Below are 15,660 nucleotides of genomic sequence, written 5' to 3'. Positions count from 1 at the left end.
GTCGTCATTTATTTGTCCAAACCGCTAGAACATAGAACACCAATAGTGAACTGTAATTTAACTATGGATTTGGGGTGGTTACGAATTGTCAGTGTAGGCTCATCAGCTGTCACAAATATACCATCTGGTGGGGACGTTGGTAACGGGGGAGGCTGTGTATGTGTGAAGGCAGGGCAGCTTTGGGAACTCTACATACTTTACCCGCCTCAATTTTGCTTCGAACCTAAAACTGCTCTAAAGAAATGAAATCTTAAGAAAAAAATCCTAAAGCAACCACTGAAACAACACAGTGAAGAGTTTTGGCTAATAAGCCAACATGGGAATTAAAATGGAATAAATACATAATTAATCTAAATACAAAAGAAGGCAGGAAAAGAGGAAAAAAGGAAGTAAAGAGCAGATGGGGAAAATATAAAACAAATAGCAAAATGCTAGATTAAACCCAGCCTTACCAATTAAAACAAAACTTAGATACTCTGCTTGAAAGAGTTTGTGGGAAATCCTTATAGTCTTGCTGAGAAAGGAAAGTTGATGGGAGTGATTGAGAGGTTCTTCTCCCTTTATGTCAGTGACGAGTCTTTTCCTGGGTTCATTGAAGTCTAAATGAATGTGCCTGTAGCTAAGGCTCATTTATAAAATTTGCAAGTAGAGATTTTAACTTTCTAAAGCTTCCTCTTTTTTCTGTATAGTCCACATTATCTAATATGCCTAGGTAAGTTTAAATAAAAATTGGAAGTATTCATTCACTAGTTCCCTTTGTGACTTGAATCGATGTTTGTTTGTACATTTTTAGTTATGCATATTTCTAAATTGTTCTTAATATTTTTTAGGTGTTCATACAGTGGTATTTGGGACACAATTGTTGGAGCTTGAAGAAGTTTTTTTTTTTTTTTAACCACCATCTTTTTCTACTTTATATGGAAGTAGATCTTTGTGCAAAAAAAATAACTTGGGTTGTTATGCAAGCTCGTAGATGTGGCACAGCAAACATATATAATAAATCCAATTTAGTGGACAAGACCATTAAATGTATACATGTATGTAAAAATGTTCTGTTCCGTTTTCGCCCTTTGACCCTGGTTTGAATCCTGGCTGTGTACTGTATATATGCTAGTCCAGTACGTCTCCACAGCATGGTATCTGATGTATCGTATGATTGATAGAGCGTTGCACTAAATGCAGTCTAATACTTTATTTTTTTTTTAATCGTCTGAACTAAAATCTGTTCATTGTGAGGTGTGCTTTGATCATTGTGTCGGTTATATTGCACAGTTGGTTATGTTTATGACCTGATATTCAGAGACTCTGGCATCGATCGCCGATGCAGTGCTTAGTTAATTCCATTTACCACAGTCCACAAGGTGTTATGTGAGCCACACTCGAAATACTAGATCGGTAGTTACTCACATACCAAAATAAAATGAAAAATGGAGTTTTTCCATGAACTTGACACTGTCCGGCACCCTGTTGACTCTAAAGCATCTTCATCAGATCGGTTCAGGAAGTAGAGCTGAGCACCTGCTCTGTCTCAGGCGCTGTGATCAGTGCTGAAGATGCTGGTGCCTTGAACCAAACTTCCTAGGCAACCGACCTACTCTCAGCATCTGCTCAGCGCAACAGATGAACCACGTACCAGGGGCTGCTCACCTGGTCCCAGTTCGCTGAACCACCTGTCTTCCTGTTAGAAAACACATCGTTTGCTACTGTGCTTTTTCTGGGATTCAGTATTAGAGCATCACTGCCTCCTTTTTAGTCTTTTATTATTTTGTGTTCATTTTAAGGCAACCCGCTAAATCAAGTTAATTTTAAAGGGACACCACTAAGAAGTTTCTGTACAGCTCTTGCCTTATGACAGTTACCGAGTTAACATGTTTTTAATTCACATGAGTTATATTGAAGTCTAATATATATTGTATTACAAAGACTTGTTCTACTATTTTAAAATGTTTATGCAAAAAATATATAATAGAACTTTTCTTTAAAGTTTAAAATACAGCACTATTTAAAGCTGAAAGGTTTAAAAGCATTCTTCACCTTATATGTGTTCTTCCACTGTGACTTTTAGCTGCAAACTGGTAAATTTCATTACCTTTAAGTTGGAAGCTGCCTACTGCTTTTGTTGTTTTGTTTTAACCAACAGAGCACAGCAGCACTACAAACTCTGGGAAGTGACTTGGATAAAAATATCAGGATATAGCTGTTTTCGGTACTTTAATTTTGCTTCTTTTATGTCTTGAATATTTGATTTTGAAAAGTCAGAATATGAAGCAAATTCTCAGACTGAACTGCTTCTTGGACCTCGCTAGAAGAATGTTTCATTCAGTATCTCATTTACAGTGGGTTTGCAAGCTGCTCGTTTTTGAACAGCTTTTTGCATGGGGTAGGAGCATGTCTGTTTGACCACATCAGTTTATTCGAAAGCAAAAATTTTTTTTAAATAAGATAAATGTTAAGTTGATTTATAAGTGAGCCTGTTAATGAAACCCCAGGTACTGCGTATAATTCCACATCCCTTGACCAATAAAAGTTGCTGGAGAACCAAACCATGGTGGTTCTTAATAAAGGCCTTTAGGAAAAATGAAGAGGGGAGAAAATGTGGTATTTGGTCCATGGAGTGTTTTCCAACGCCACCAACCAATCCTCTGGCTCTTCACACACCAGATGGGTTCTGTTCTGACCCTGTCTACCCGGACATGGCATCAGATCCCACAGGTTAAGGGCTGAGCCGGCATCACCACCACCACCACCGCGCCCAGACACACACTGCAGGTGCCAGTCACAGGTCCAGGTTGTTACCTGTGCCTCTGACCTACCAGCACAGGTTAAGTGCTGAGGTTAAGTCAGCACTAAGTCTGAGGTTCCCACGACCCCCTCCTTGGGTTTGATTAACTTCTAGAGCAGCTCACAGGACTGAGAGAAACAGTTTCCTTACGAGATTACTGGTTTTTTGCAAAGGATATTAAAGGATACAAGTGAACAGCAGACGAGGAGATACATAGGGCCAGGTCTGGAAGGGTACCGAGCACAGGAGCGTCTGTCCCCGTGGAGTTTGCGGTGCACCACCCTCGCGGCACATGGATGTCTTCCTGTTCACCAACCCGGAAGCTCAGAAGCTCCTCAAATCTTGCTGTTCAAGAATTTTTCTAGAGCTTGCTCTCCAGCACCCCCCTTCCCTGAGGCCAGTGGGTGGAGCTAAAAGTTCCTTTGATCTTACTGGTGACCAGCCCCACACTGAGGCTCTCTAGGGGACACACCTGAAGTCAATTCATTAGCATAAACTCTGCTCACAAGGGACCCCTGAAACTCAGGAAATTCTAAGGGTTTTAGGAGCTTTGTGTTGGGAACCAGATATAAAGACCAAATATATCTAGTAACAGATGTTATGTATGTATTTCCCACAACTTATTAAGTTTTCAGGATGCTCTTAATTTACATATCTAGAAAAGCATTTTCTCAGTCTTCCTAGAAAAAGATTCTACACTCCATCTGGACTTGAGGTTATAATTTATTCTTTCACAGTCCAGCATTTAAGTGAAAATGAAAACATCACAATTTGGGATACTATAATGGTTTTTTGAAAACATATTACTTGTGACTTATGTAAGAGTATTTGAAATCTTTAAGAACATTGATTCCTAGCAGATCAGTATTATTCAGAGTGAAGAAAATGCTAAAATTAGTAATTTAAATGATTTATAATTCATACCATGACACAGTAGATGGTTCTTCATTTTCAGTCAAATTTGTCCTATTTTTTTTTTTTTTTTTTTTTGCTTTTTTTGGAGGGGAAAATTAGAGGGACTTTAAAACACCTGTAAAGTTTAAAATAATTTTTTGTGCTAATTGTAAAGTGATTTCTCTTTACTAATCAGTCTACCTATGCACCTACAAACAATCTGAGTTTATCCCAGTTGTTGCTTGGTTGCGTCCTGATTGTATTTACTTCTTTAAGGAGTTGCTTTTAGAATTGTAGAGGGATTTATCTGAGAACACTCAACTTGCCAGCTTCAGGAAGAGGAGTCATTTGTCGGCCATCACCCTCTAAGGTTAGCAACTGACTTATGGGAGTTTTTGAACATACACAAGTATGGAGAAAATAGCACATAGAACCACTATATCAGCTAGCTTCCACAATTGTCCACATTATGCCAATCTTGTCTTATCTATTGTACCTTTGCCCCACTTTTTTTATGCTGTAATATTTGGAAACACCCAAAACATCTGTCATTTCACCCAAAAATAGTTCAGTATGCATCTCTGACAAGAATATATTTTTTTAATTTTATATAATCAACATACCATTGGGAACTTCATAAAAGATACTGTTACAAGCCAAGAATGGCTATGGTTTTTTTCTTGCAATTATATAAAGTTGTCTTTCTGGCATGTATTGAAGAAGCAAGATGCACATCTTTAATCCAGTATTACGGGAGGTCATTTCCCAACATGTGGCTAATTGTACTGGAAGTTCTGTCCCCGAGCCCAGGGGACAGTTGTACCTTCAGCAGGGACACGGGGCAGCCAGCCTGCCACCCACAGCCAGCACAGCTTCAGAGTGGTGGGACCCCTCGCCGAACTGGTTGTTAGACCGTCTCAGTATCACCCTTGCCACTGTAGTAACGTGAGGCGCACCTAATTTAATCATCTCAGCGTGTCTACATGAAGGATGTACTGAACTTGACCCATGCATCTCCGGAAGTTAACGCTAACCAAGTATGGAGTGGGTTGAGCTTGCAATAATGTCAGTATGCTCCTTCATCCTAGAGGATGTTGTCCTTCACCTGTGGGAACTGGATGAAAAATAGATAATAAGCCTGTGCTCTGACAGCTCCTTTCTCTTAACTTCTTGATGTCATGTGTAAATTTCATTTTAAAGAAAAACTAGCATTTTAAGAAAACAAACACTAAATTTCTGAGTATGTCACGTTCCAAAATGCCATAGAAATAATTATGTTCACTAAATATTTAAGGGCCAACTAACTCTCTATGAGAGTAGAGTGCTAAGTTCTGTATGTTGGGTGGGGAGCCGTCAAATCATTTTACATCGACTAGGAAAATTTGTGATGTGATTAATTTGGGGTAAGTCCACCACACCATTCTCCTTTCCAGAAGAGTCACCATGTTGGTTTCTGTGGCCATAAACATCTGTCACATGCCCTCATGCTGTGCCTATTTCCTGGGGAAAATGGTGCTTTTACAGGACACGCTTGTGTTGCTCCGAATGCCCCTTGCTTTCTCATCGCCTCTCTGCCTTTGCATGGACTGTTTCGTTGCCCTCACCTGTAACGCACCCTGCAGGCGGTCCAGGTCTGTCAGGCTGCAGCCCCCTTGTCCTGACGGGTGCAGCTGGGAGCCTTCAGTAACCCTCTCCCACTCCTGACACGTGCAGACACGCTGCTCCAGTCCTGCGCTGTCCTGACCTTGCTTTTGGTATTGGTCACGTCGATCCGTAGATAGTCTTTCTTTGTCTTCTCTACTGGGCTGAGACTTCCCTAGGAAAGGGCCGCCTCCTGTGTGCCTAGGGCCTGGCAAATAGAAGGGACTCCAGTGCTTGTGGAGAGGACAAATGATCAGAGCCAGCTGTGTCCCCAGGTCCTTCTGAAGTACCTGGATATCGAGCCTGTCCACTGCAAGATGCCTGTTTTGCCAAATCTCCCGGAAGGTGGTTATATGATCCTGCTCAGTCCCTTCCTTTCTGGGAGGGAGTTTCACAACTCCTAGAGCTCACTTTCAAATGATACCACCGAGACCCCGGCCTCCATCCCCCCGCCTCCCAACAAAGATCAACAGTTAGCTATCCACAGAGAAAAGCAGCTCTGGGAGAACTCGGGAGTCCACTTAAGAAACTTCAGCTGCTCAGTGGAACAAAAACCTGAAAATCATCGCACACAAAGGGAAGGAAGAACAGCTTCATTTTGTCTGCATCGTCCCATCCCCGAGGCCAGCACTGCTCAGCACCAGGAGGGAACTCCCCAGCTAGAAAGAGTTCTCCTCCCCAGGAAAGAGGGGGTGGTGTGAGCGACCAGCTTCCCCAGCCTTTTGGGGCAGGACCCGTTCAGTTTCACCCCACCTAGAGACCAGCAACGCTGCGACGTAGAGCCAAGTGTCAGCCATGCAGCTGGAACAACCACGGTTGCTAGTGCCCTGCTCCGCAGGGAAGCCCACCAGCCTTCAGTAGTTGTCACCCCGTGGGTACTCCCGTCCCTGGGCACCTGCTGCCTGAGCCCCTCCCCATCCTCCCCGGCCCCACCAGGGCCCAGGATCTGCACTGGCAGCCTGCCCAGGCCTCTGCAGCTACATAGGCGCGAGATGCCCGCCGAGGGCCCTGCGGCTGACCCCCGTTGCCAGGTGCGCAGCGTGGTCAGCCCCTCCCAGCTGTGCACCTGCGCGCCCCCAGGCTGATCCCCGTCACCAGCCTCCGCTGTTGCGTACACACCTGCGGGGAGATTCTGCAGCTCTAGGAAAGTACACCCCCTGCCAGGGCCCCCGCAGCTGCGGTGGGCCCACGCTTGGCCCAAGCCCTTGCGACTGGCCCTGTTCCCCACCACTACGTGTGAGTCTGCGACCAGCCCCTGCCACTACACGGGCACCTGCAGCTGGTCTCCACAGCCAGGTGTGTGCACACTTCCAACTCTGGCCATCACTGCTTCCTGGCTTGTGCCCGAGCAGCTGAACCTGGAGGTGCCGCTGAGGAGCCCACCGGCACTTGCAGCCACTGCAAAGCCCGCACAGTGCTTGCCAGGAACCACACAGTTGATGCTGTGACCCTCAGTGGCCTGAGCCCATGGCACAATATCCCTCCCACCCAGACTACCCCCTGACCCTGCACTTGGCACCCTGCGCCACTAGGCCTGGGATCACAGCACACTCCAGCATGCCCCTGCCTGCAGGTGAAGGTCTTTCCTTATACCAAAGTCAGCCCATAAAGTCTGGAAGAGATGGCTGCTTCTTCAAGTGCACAGATACCTATTAATAGCAAGACTTCAGGGATCACAGAGAATCAGGGAATCGTGAGACCACCAAAGGAACACGGCAAACTTCCAGTAACTCTCCCCAGAGAAATGGGGACACGTTAGTTGGCCAACAAAGAATTCAAAATAATAGTTCCAAAAATGTTCAGAGAGCTACAAGAGAACACAGATAAAACAACTTAACAAAATCAGGAAAACAATACAAGAACAAAATGAGAAGTTCAACAAAGAGATAGAAAACATAAAAAAGAACCAAACAGACATTTTGGACCTGAAGAATACAACGACTGAACCGAAGAATTTAATACAGAGCTTCAACAGCAACAGAAGAAAGAAACAGTGAGCTTGAAGACATATCATTTGAAATTATTCAAACAGAGAAGCAAAGAGGGGGAAAAGAATGAAAAGCCTACAGGACTTACAGGACACCATTAAGAGACAGTCTACACATCACTGGAGCCCCAGGAGGAGAAGAGAGGGAGGGAGGACGGGAAGCTTGTTTAAAGAAATGATGGCTGAGAACTTCCCAAACCTTGGGAGGCATTTGGAGTCCAAGTTTCAGTCCACAACTCTCTTTCCAAGACGCATGGTAATGAAACTGTCTGAAATCGTAACTCTCAGAGCAGCCTCTTTGTTTGCGACTGTTGACTTCAGTGCCTAGTTACCCAGTTGCCTTGTTTTACATTCTAGGGTTAAGAGCTTTGCTGTTTAGGTTGCAGGTTTTGTTGTTTGGATCAGTATTTCTCGGGAACGCTGTCTGTGCACTCTTAGTTGGCCTCTTGGTACCTGACGGTACAGCCTGTGGGCAAGCAGGCGTCCAGACTGCTGTGCTGTCCGTGTGCACTGACCAGTCACCTGAGGCTGTGAGAAGCAATGGAACAGACGATTTGTCGATAAATGTCTGCTTTCAGGCCTAGGCCTGCTCAGCTGTCCAGGACTTGTAGGATGGGCCATAAATGCTTGGGGTGAAATGTGTCAAATCTCTCAATTCTGCTAATTACACACACTCTGTTACAGTTGACAGGTCCTCACACTGAAGCAGAAGCCAGAGCTATAAAAACTCAGTAACTGCCGCCTTTTCAAAGCAGTAGGAGAGGAATGGCAAATAATAGTTTTCCTACTCTAATTTTAAGATGAAATGATTTCACCTGAAGCTTTTAAATTTGGTTTTCTATTTAGGTTGTTTATACATGTTTTTACCTGATTCTTCAAACTTTAGCCCTATCTGAGCCGTGAGAAATATACTTCTGCACTTGGAGAAATCCAGTACCCAAGTGCTGCGTTGGTTGTTCAGTGTGTCTCCGATCAAAGTATAGGATTTCATGCCCACTTTTCTTTTCTTCTTTTAAAAAAAAAAAACATAGTTTATAGAGAAATTACTGGAGAATTTTTGTTTAGCAGATTCCTCATTTTTAATACTGGCATTTGAAATGTCTATCGTAAAGCCTCGAAGGGGCCTAGCACTTTTTTACAACTTAAAGGTGTTCTCACATTTAACATCTGATTTAACCTTCAAAACAGCCCTTTGCAGTGGCTCAGAGAACAGGGGCCCGAGATGCAGAGGCCAGGGCTGTCACCCCCAGGAAGTGGACAGCAGGCCCTGGGGGTGGGGGGGGCACCCCTGTGGTCTCCACAGCAAGGCACGGTAGGACAAGGCACCAGGATTTCTGTTGACTGGCACCTTTTTTTCTTCAAAATTCATGGAAATTTCAAACACACCTGTTTACTGGAATTTCAAGGACTATAAAGCGTTCTTATTTTAACTGGTGAGAGTATTTTCCATGTTTAACATACCTTTAGTGCCAAGTTGTTGGAGGTGGGAAATAAGTTGATTTCATCACTGTGAAACCATGCTTTGATTTAGAAAGAAAAGAAAAACCTGCAAGCTTGATAAGTTGCCTTTTTGTCCCTGCCTTCAGTACACTGAAAATATTATCAACTAAAAATGCATGACTGGGGGCTTCCCTGGTGGCGCAGTGGTTGAGAATCTGCCTGCCAATGCAGGGTACAGGGGTTCGTGCCCTGGTCTGGGAAGATCCCACATGCCGCGGAGCAACTGGGCCCGTGAGCCACAACTACTGAGCCTGCGCGTCTGGAGCCTGTGCTCCGCAACAAGAGAGGCCGCAGCAGTGAGAGGCCTGCGCACCGCGATGAAGAGCGGCCCCCGCTTGCCACAACTAGAGAAAGCCCTCGCACAGAAACGAAGACCCAACGCAGCCATAAATAAATAAATTTATTTTTTTTAAAAATGCATGACTGAAAATGCATGCCAGCTGGTTTTCGAATGCTTGTCACAGTCGTATTGTATTTGGTGGCTAAAGCTGTACCGAAGTTGCCTGTGAGTCCGATATTTCTCTGTGAAGGTGAGGCAGTGCCTGGGGGCCTGTGCCGTGGCTGTCGCCCTTCGCCCGCAGGAGGGTGGTCTCTGCCTGACGCCCCTCGCCCAGCAGCATCTAACGTCTGCAGTTACTGTGGCAACACTCCTGTGCTGTCTGCCAATAAACCCCTGACCCGGCTGGCCCTCGCCTGTGCTGCTTCTCTTCTCTGTTTATTTGACTGAGTCCTTGAGCAAGAATAGAAGAAAAATGTCTTTAGGTACTCGGATTTTTTTTACTTGATCTGTAACTATCCGATTACTGTACTCTGGCCCTCCTGTCTTCCTCTTTTTGTTTCCAGGAATAATGTTGGCGTTAAGCACTTGCCCGTGACTTCAGACCTTTGCCCAGTGTAGTTACGTTCTGGGATCCTCAGTGTAGCGGCCTCAGCTTCAGGCCGGGTCTGGTGCTTGTCCTCGGGGACGTTGCGGTGAGGCGGTGTCTCATCCATTGTCAGGGCCGTTCTCACAGGCTGACGCCACACAGCAGAGCACTCGGCTGGGCGTGGGGACGCGTCGAGTCCATGGAAAACGTCGTAGAAAGCACAGCGGGCAGTGTCGGGAACCATCCGTGAGGGAGGGGAGTGTGGTGCCAGCCGGGGCCCCCAGCAAGGCGGGCTGGTGGAGGGGGCCCTTGGCAGGAAGCAGGCAATTGGTCCCGACCCCCAGGATTCCTCTCAAGGAGCGGAAGGCAGCACAGAGACAGAAGAACCTCCAGTTCCCTTGAAGCCCTCAAGTGAAACGGGCTGGCTGTCTCGGGCCCTGGTCAACACCTAGGTCATAAAACCAGTAGAAGATGGATTAATGGCGACGTTAGCTGTCACAAGCAGTCACTCTTAACTGGTTCAGACTACCGCTCACAGCCAACACGGCCAGTGTTTTGGGTTTAGGTTGAAGCCACACTCACAGCAAGATCCCAGGCAGCAGGCGTGGTGTCCCCTGCCCGTGGGCCACCAGGCTTCCTGAACCTGTGCAGACGTGAGCTGAGGGCGTCAGCTGGGTCTTCCAGATGCTCAGGGCCGCCCGCACTTCCCTTTCCTCATTCCCCACCACCGTAGGCGCTCCAATGGGGGCAGCATGCGGATGTGCCCTGTCTGCCCGGGACGCTGCGCTGTGGTCACCTCCCTGGGCCCACGTGGGGATGTGGGGAAACACTTAGGAGCGGAATTCCCAAGTCAAAGATGTGCTCCTTTTTTTTTTTTTTATGTCTGAAACATTTATATTAACATATTTCCATACAAATAACCCAATGAAAGTTTAGTATTAGTTGTTTTGTTTGTATTTTTATACTGCAGGTTCTTATTAGTCATCAATTTTATACACATCCGTGTATACATGTCAATCCCAATCGCCCAATTCAGCACACCACCATCCCCACCCCACCGCGGTTTTCCCCCCTTGGTGTCCATACGTTTGTTCTCTACATCTGTGTCTCAACTTCTGCCCTGCAAACCGGCTCATCTGTACCATTTTTCTAGGTTCCACATACATGTGTTAATATATGATATTTGTTTTTCTCTTTCTGACTTACTTCACTCTGTATGACAGTCTCTAGATCCACCCACGTCTCAACAAATGACTCAATTTCGTTCCTTTTTATGGCTGAGTAATATTCCATTGTATATATGTACTACAACTTCTTCATCCATTCACCTGTCGATGGGCATTTAGGTTGCTTCCATGACCTGGCTATTGTAAAGAGTGCTGCAATGAACATTGGGGTGCATGTGTCTTTTAGAATTATGGTTTTCTCTGGGTATACGCCCAGTAGTGGGATTGCTGGATCATATGGTAAAAAAGATGTGCTCCTTTTTAAGAGCCGTAAAGCCAAACTGCCCTCCAGAGAACTTGTGCCAATTTCCCCTCCCACTAATAGTGCAGGAGGCCCAAGCTTAAATCCATGCTGTATGTAAGAAAAAGCCGTTTTTTTAAAAATTAAGGTTTATATTTTGTTTTATTAAATTTTAACCTTTGCCTTACATACTGTGGCAGTCATGAAGAAGGTGTCCTTTAATCTATAAACAGCAGTCACAGGCTACAGGAGCACTGTTGTTATGAAGGACACACCGCGGGCATCCCTGGGAAATCAGTCCTGCTGTGGAGGAAAGTGGAACAGAATCTGTGTGTCCCAATCAGAACACATGGAAAAGCCAGCAGCCTGGCCCACCTAAGCAAGCCCTGGGCCTTCTGAAAAACTCGATAAGCTTCTATTGTTGGTGCAATCAAGTTCAAATTTTATTCCTAGGAAAGGTTAGTCTTTTTGGTGGAAATTCAGGATTTACACCTCACTATCCAAAAATCTCCGTGTTTTGAATATGGTAAGGTTCAAAGTACCCTTCCAGCCAGGTTCAGGCCCAGGAGAGGGGGGCTGCAATTGCTGGCCTACAGGCCCCTAGCTGGCTCTGCCGTCAGCCTAGCTTAACCTAACACACAGCTTGGAGTTTTCAGGGGTAGACATGTCTTCAAAGAGTGGGTATTCAGTTTTGGGTTTGGTTTTTTTTTTTTCCTGTTTTCTCTAGGATTTTTAAAAATAGCTAATACATTCTTACATGTCAAAAATCAAAGCAGGATGGAAGGTCACCCTGGGGCCTCCTTGCCTCTCCCTCACTCCCTCCTCACCCCACACCTACAGTAACCACTGGCTAGTGTGTGTATCCTTCCAGAGTTCCTTAATGTGGATACAGGTATTATTCCTCCTCCCTTCCTTAAACAAAAGGCAACATGTTACACACACTGTCTTTTTCCATCTATACTGCATCTTGGAGCTCTTGGCACGTCTGGGTACATTGAGAGCTTTCTCCTTCTTATCGAAGGCTGAATAATGTTCCATTGTGTGAATATGCCATGTTTCCTTTAACCACTTCCTTGCTGATAAACAATTGGGTCATTTCCAATTCCCTGGTTCTTTTGAGGTGATTCCAAAACACATGATTAATGACAGCATCGTCAGCTTCTGTCTTCACCCACATTTCTCTCTCCTTCCTTCATTCATTAGAAAAAAGGTAACAGCATTCCTCCCACTTCAGCCCCTTTCCTATGCAGAGGCAAGAAGCATTTACAAAATTTGATGGAAGGGGGAAAAAAAATCCAGCAAGAAATGTGAAAGACCTTTTTGATGAAAACTTTATTGAAATAAATATAAGAAGACCAACTTAAATGGAGACATACTCTATTTGGGGATAGAAAGAGTCAATATGATAAAGATGTCAGTTCTCCAAAATTAGTAAATTCAATGCAGTTTAATAAAATTCCCAAACAGAATGTTAAAATAGAAATCGACAAGCTCATTCTAAAGTTCATATAAAAAAGAAAATTGCCAAGGAAAGCAAAGAACAAGGGAGGGTAGGGAGACTTGCCTTACCAAATACTAAATAAAATGCACTGCAAAATTAAGTTAAAACAATGCTGTGAGCTCAGGTGTAGACCAGTTGATCCACAGAAGAGCAGTGTCTAGAAACTTTCCCTTGTATCTGTGGCAATTTATGAAAAAGTATGATGTGACATTTTATATCAGGAAGGGCTCTTCACTGGATGGTGTTAGGCCCTTTTTCTTCCCATTTAATTGAATTTTTTAAAAAAAGGTTGGATCCCTAATTCATACTCACCAAAAAAGTTAATTCCAGTTGGATTAAAGATCTAAAAGCAAAAGGTAAGATTTTTTTAAAGGCATTGGAAGAACATAAGAATGTTTTTATGACCAAAGGGTGAATCTTTCTGTAGGTGACTCAAAATACCCCATAAAGAAAGGGTTTGAGGTTTGACTCTGCAAATTAGTTTTTTCTATACAAAAGAAAGCATACAGTTAGCAACAGGCTATGACAAAGCATTTGCAACACGTTTGACACAAGATTGGGGTCAGATAATACAGAGATCCTAGCTAGTTAAACAAACATACCCACTGAGGGGGGGAGAAAAAAAGGTAGTGTGCTTTTGTAGTTTTCCCAAAATAATTTTAAGCTTGGCAAAGCACATAAATAGGCCATTCATCAAAGAAATAGATGATTGATCAACATGAAAAAGAAGGTAACCCTAATAGTGAAATGCAAATTCAGATAACCACGTTTTATTCCTGATATTGCTAACGTATGGCTTGTTCTTTTTTGTCAAGCTTGCTAGAGGCTTATCAATTTTACTCATCTTTTCAAAGAACCAGCTTTTGGCTTCATTTGTTTTTGTTACCAATTTTATTGATTTCTGCTCTTTTTCCTTCCTTCTGGAAGAGTCTCTCAAGATGGAAGCTTAGATGATTGATCTGAGGCCTGTTTTCCTGATATAAGCCCTCAATGCTATACATTCCTTCTAAGTACTACTTTCTTTAACTGTGCCCACAAACTTTAATGTATTGTAATTTCATTTTCCTTCCATTTAAAATATCTTCTAATTCCTCTTGAGACCATCTTTTTGGTGGATTATTTATGAGCAGGTTGTTTAATTTCCGACTGATTTGAGATTTTCCTATCTTTACTGATTTCTAGTTTAATTCCATTATAGTCAGAAACATACTTTGTATGATTTTAAATTTTAGGTTATTTTAATAACCAGGATCTGAACTGTCTTGATGAATGTTCCATGTGAACATGAAAACTTTGTGTTCTGCTTTTGCTGGGTAGTGTTCTATAAATGTCAGAGTGATTTGGTTAATGGTGTCGTTTAGCTCTTCTGTATCTTCACCAATCTTTTGTCTACTAGTTCTGTTACTGATAGGTGTGTTGATGTCTCTAACTATAATTGTAAATTTGTCTAGTTCTCCTTTCGGGGGTCAGATGTTCCTTCATATATTGTATTTTGCCTCAGGACAATCTTCTTTGTAGTTTTAGCCTTTTTCCCAGACGATCAGCTTAATCTGCCCTCCGTAGCCACTCTGTTTACTTTCGTAGCACGGCTTTTCCCGCGCACGCAGAGAACCCTTGCTGGTCTTGCATTCTGTCATTTTGTAGGGGTGATGTCTGCCGTGCTTCCCATAGGAGCCCGCCAGGTTTTAGGAATGTTCACGCGCTCACACTCATTCACTGTGGGCTCAGACGCTCATCTGTTTGGAAGCTCTTGTTAGGTTCTCAGGAAAAATCCACTGCTGTGTCTCCTCCATGCCAGCACTCTTCCACCTCTGACCCCAGGTGAGTGGGAGCTTCCCACACATCAAGCAATCCTTTGACACCAGCTGGGTGTCCTACAATTCAGCTCAGTTCTGACAGTCTACCGGGAGACAGTGGTGGGTCCCACAGGTTAAGGGCTCAGCCCCACAAGACTGCCCCCCGCCCCCAACTTCAGACGCCAATCACAGGTCGAGGTTGTTACCTGTGCTTCTGACCAACCAGCTGTAAATTGGAAGGTCCCGGGACCCCCTCCCTTGGGTTCAATTAATTTGCTAGAGCAGCTCACAGAAATCAGGAAAACAAGTTTACTTACTGGATTACTGCTTTATTGTAGAGGATATAACTCAAGAACAGCCAGATGGAAGAGATGCATGGGACACGGTACAGGGAAAGAGTGCAGTTTACATGCTCTGTGGGTACCACTTTCCTCACATCTCCATCTGTTCGCCACCCTGGATTCTCTACAAACCCCGTCCTTCTGGGTTTTACGGAGGCTTCATCACATAGGTGTGAGTGATTAAGTCATTGGCCATTGGTGACTGACTCAATCTCCAGCCCCTCTGTCCTCCCCAGAGGTCAGGGATAGGACTGAAAGTTCCAACCCTCTCCTCCCAGTTGGTTTCCCTGGCAACCAGCCCCCATTCTTAGGGGCTGGCCAAAAGTCATCTCAAAAGGTGTGTTGGGAAGGGGCTTGTTATGAATAACAAGGCACTCCTTTCACCTTTCTGGCTCTGGAGCTGTTTCAGGAACTGAGAACAAAAGACCAAGTTCTAGAACTGTTGTTCTCATTCCCCGTGTTCCCACTTTCCTTTTGGTATCACTTCTCTTCTGTCTGAAGTACATCCTTTGACTATTCCTTTAAAGCAGGTCTCCTGGCTATCAATTCTTAAGTTTTCCTGTGTATGAGTATATCCTTATTTCTCCCTCATTCCTGAGGGATATTTCACTGGATACACAATTCTGAGTTGACAGTTCTTTTCTTTCAGCACTTTAAGAAACGTGCCACTTCCTTCTGGCCTCTGTAGTTTCTGATGAAAAAACGCACGGGCATTTGAATTGTTCCCTTGTAGGTCATCTTTCATTTTTCTCTGGCTGCTTTCAAGATGTCTGTTAGTTTTCAACAGTTTTCAATTTATCTAGGCTTGGATTTCTTTGGGTTTATCCTGTTTCAGCTTCACTCAGCTTGCTTGGGAGGTTTTTAGCCAACATTTCTGCACGTTTT

General features: G+C 44.2%; 1 protein-coding gene across 2 annotated transcripts in view; it reads left to right on the top strand.

The window, feature by feature from the left end:
- Positions 1 to 2,543, top strand: part of RAB4A (RAB4A, member RAS oncogene family) — a 53,257-nt gene extending 50,714 nt beyond the window's left edge. For both annotated transcript variants that reach the window (XM_036829551.1, XM_036829552.1), the window contains one exon: positions 831 to 2,543. The gene's annotated coding sequence lies outside the window, so the exon portion shown is untranslated. The remainder of the gene's footprint in view (positions 1 to 830) is intronic.
- Positions 2,544 to 15,660: the final 13,117 nt, after the last annotated feature.

The sequence above is a fragment of the Balaenoptera musculus genome, chromosome 16, assembly GCF_009873245.2.
Source record: "Balaenoptera musculus isolate JJ_BM4_2016_0621 chromosome 16, mBalMus1.pri.v3, whole genome shotgun sequence".
In the NCBI taxonomy this organism is placed as follows: Eukaryota; Metazoa; Chordata; class Mammalia; order Artiodactyla; family Balaenopteridae; genus Balaenoptera; species Balaenoptera musculus.
This window is presented reverse-complemented; position numbering and strand designations above follow the sequence as displayed.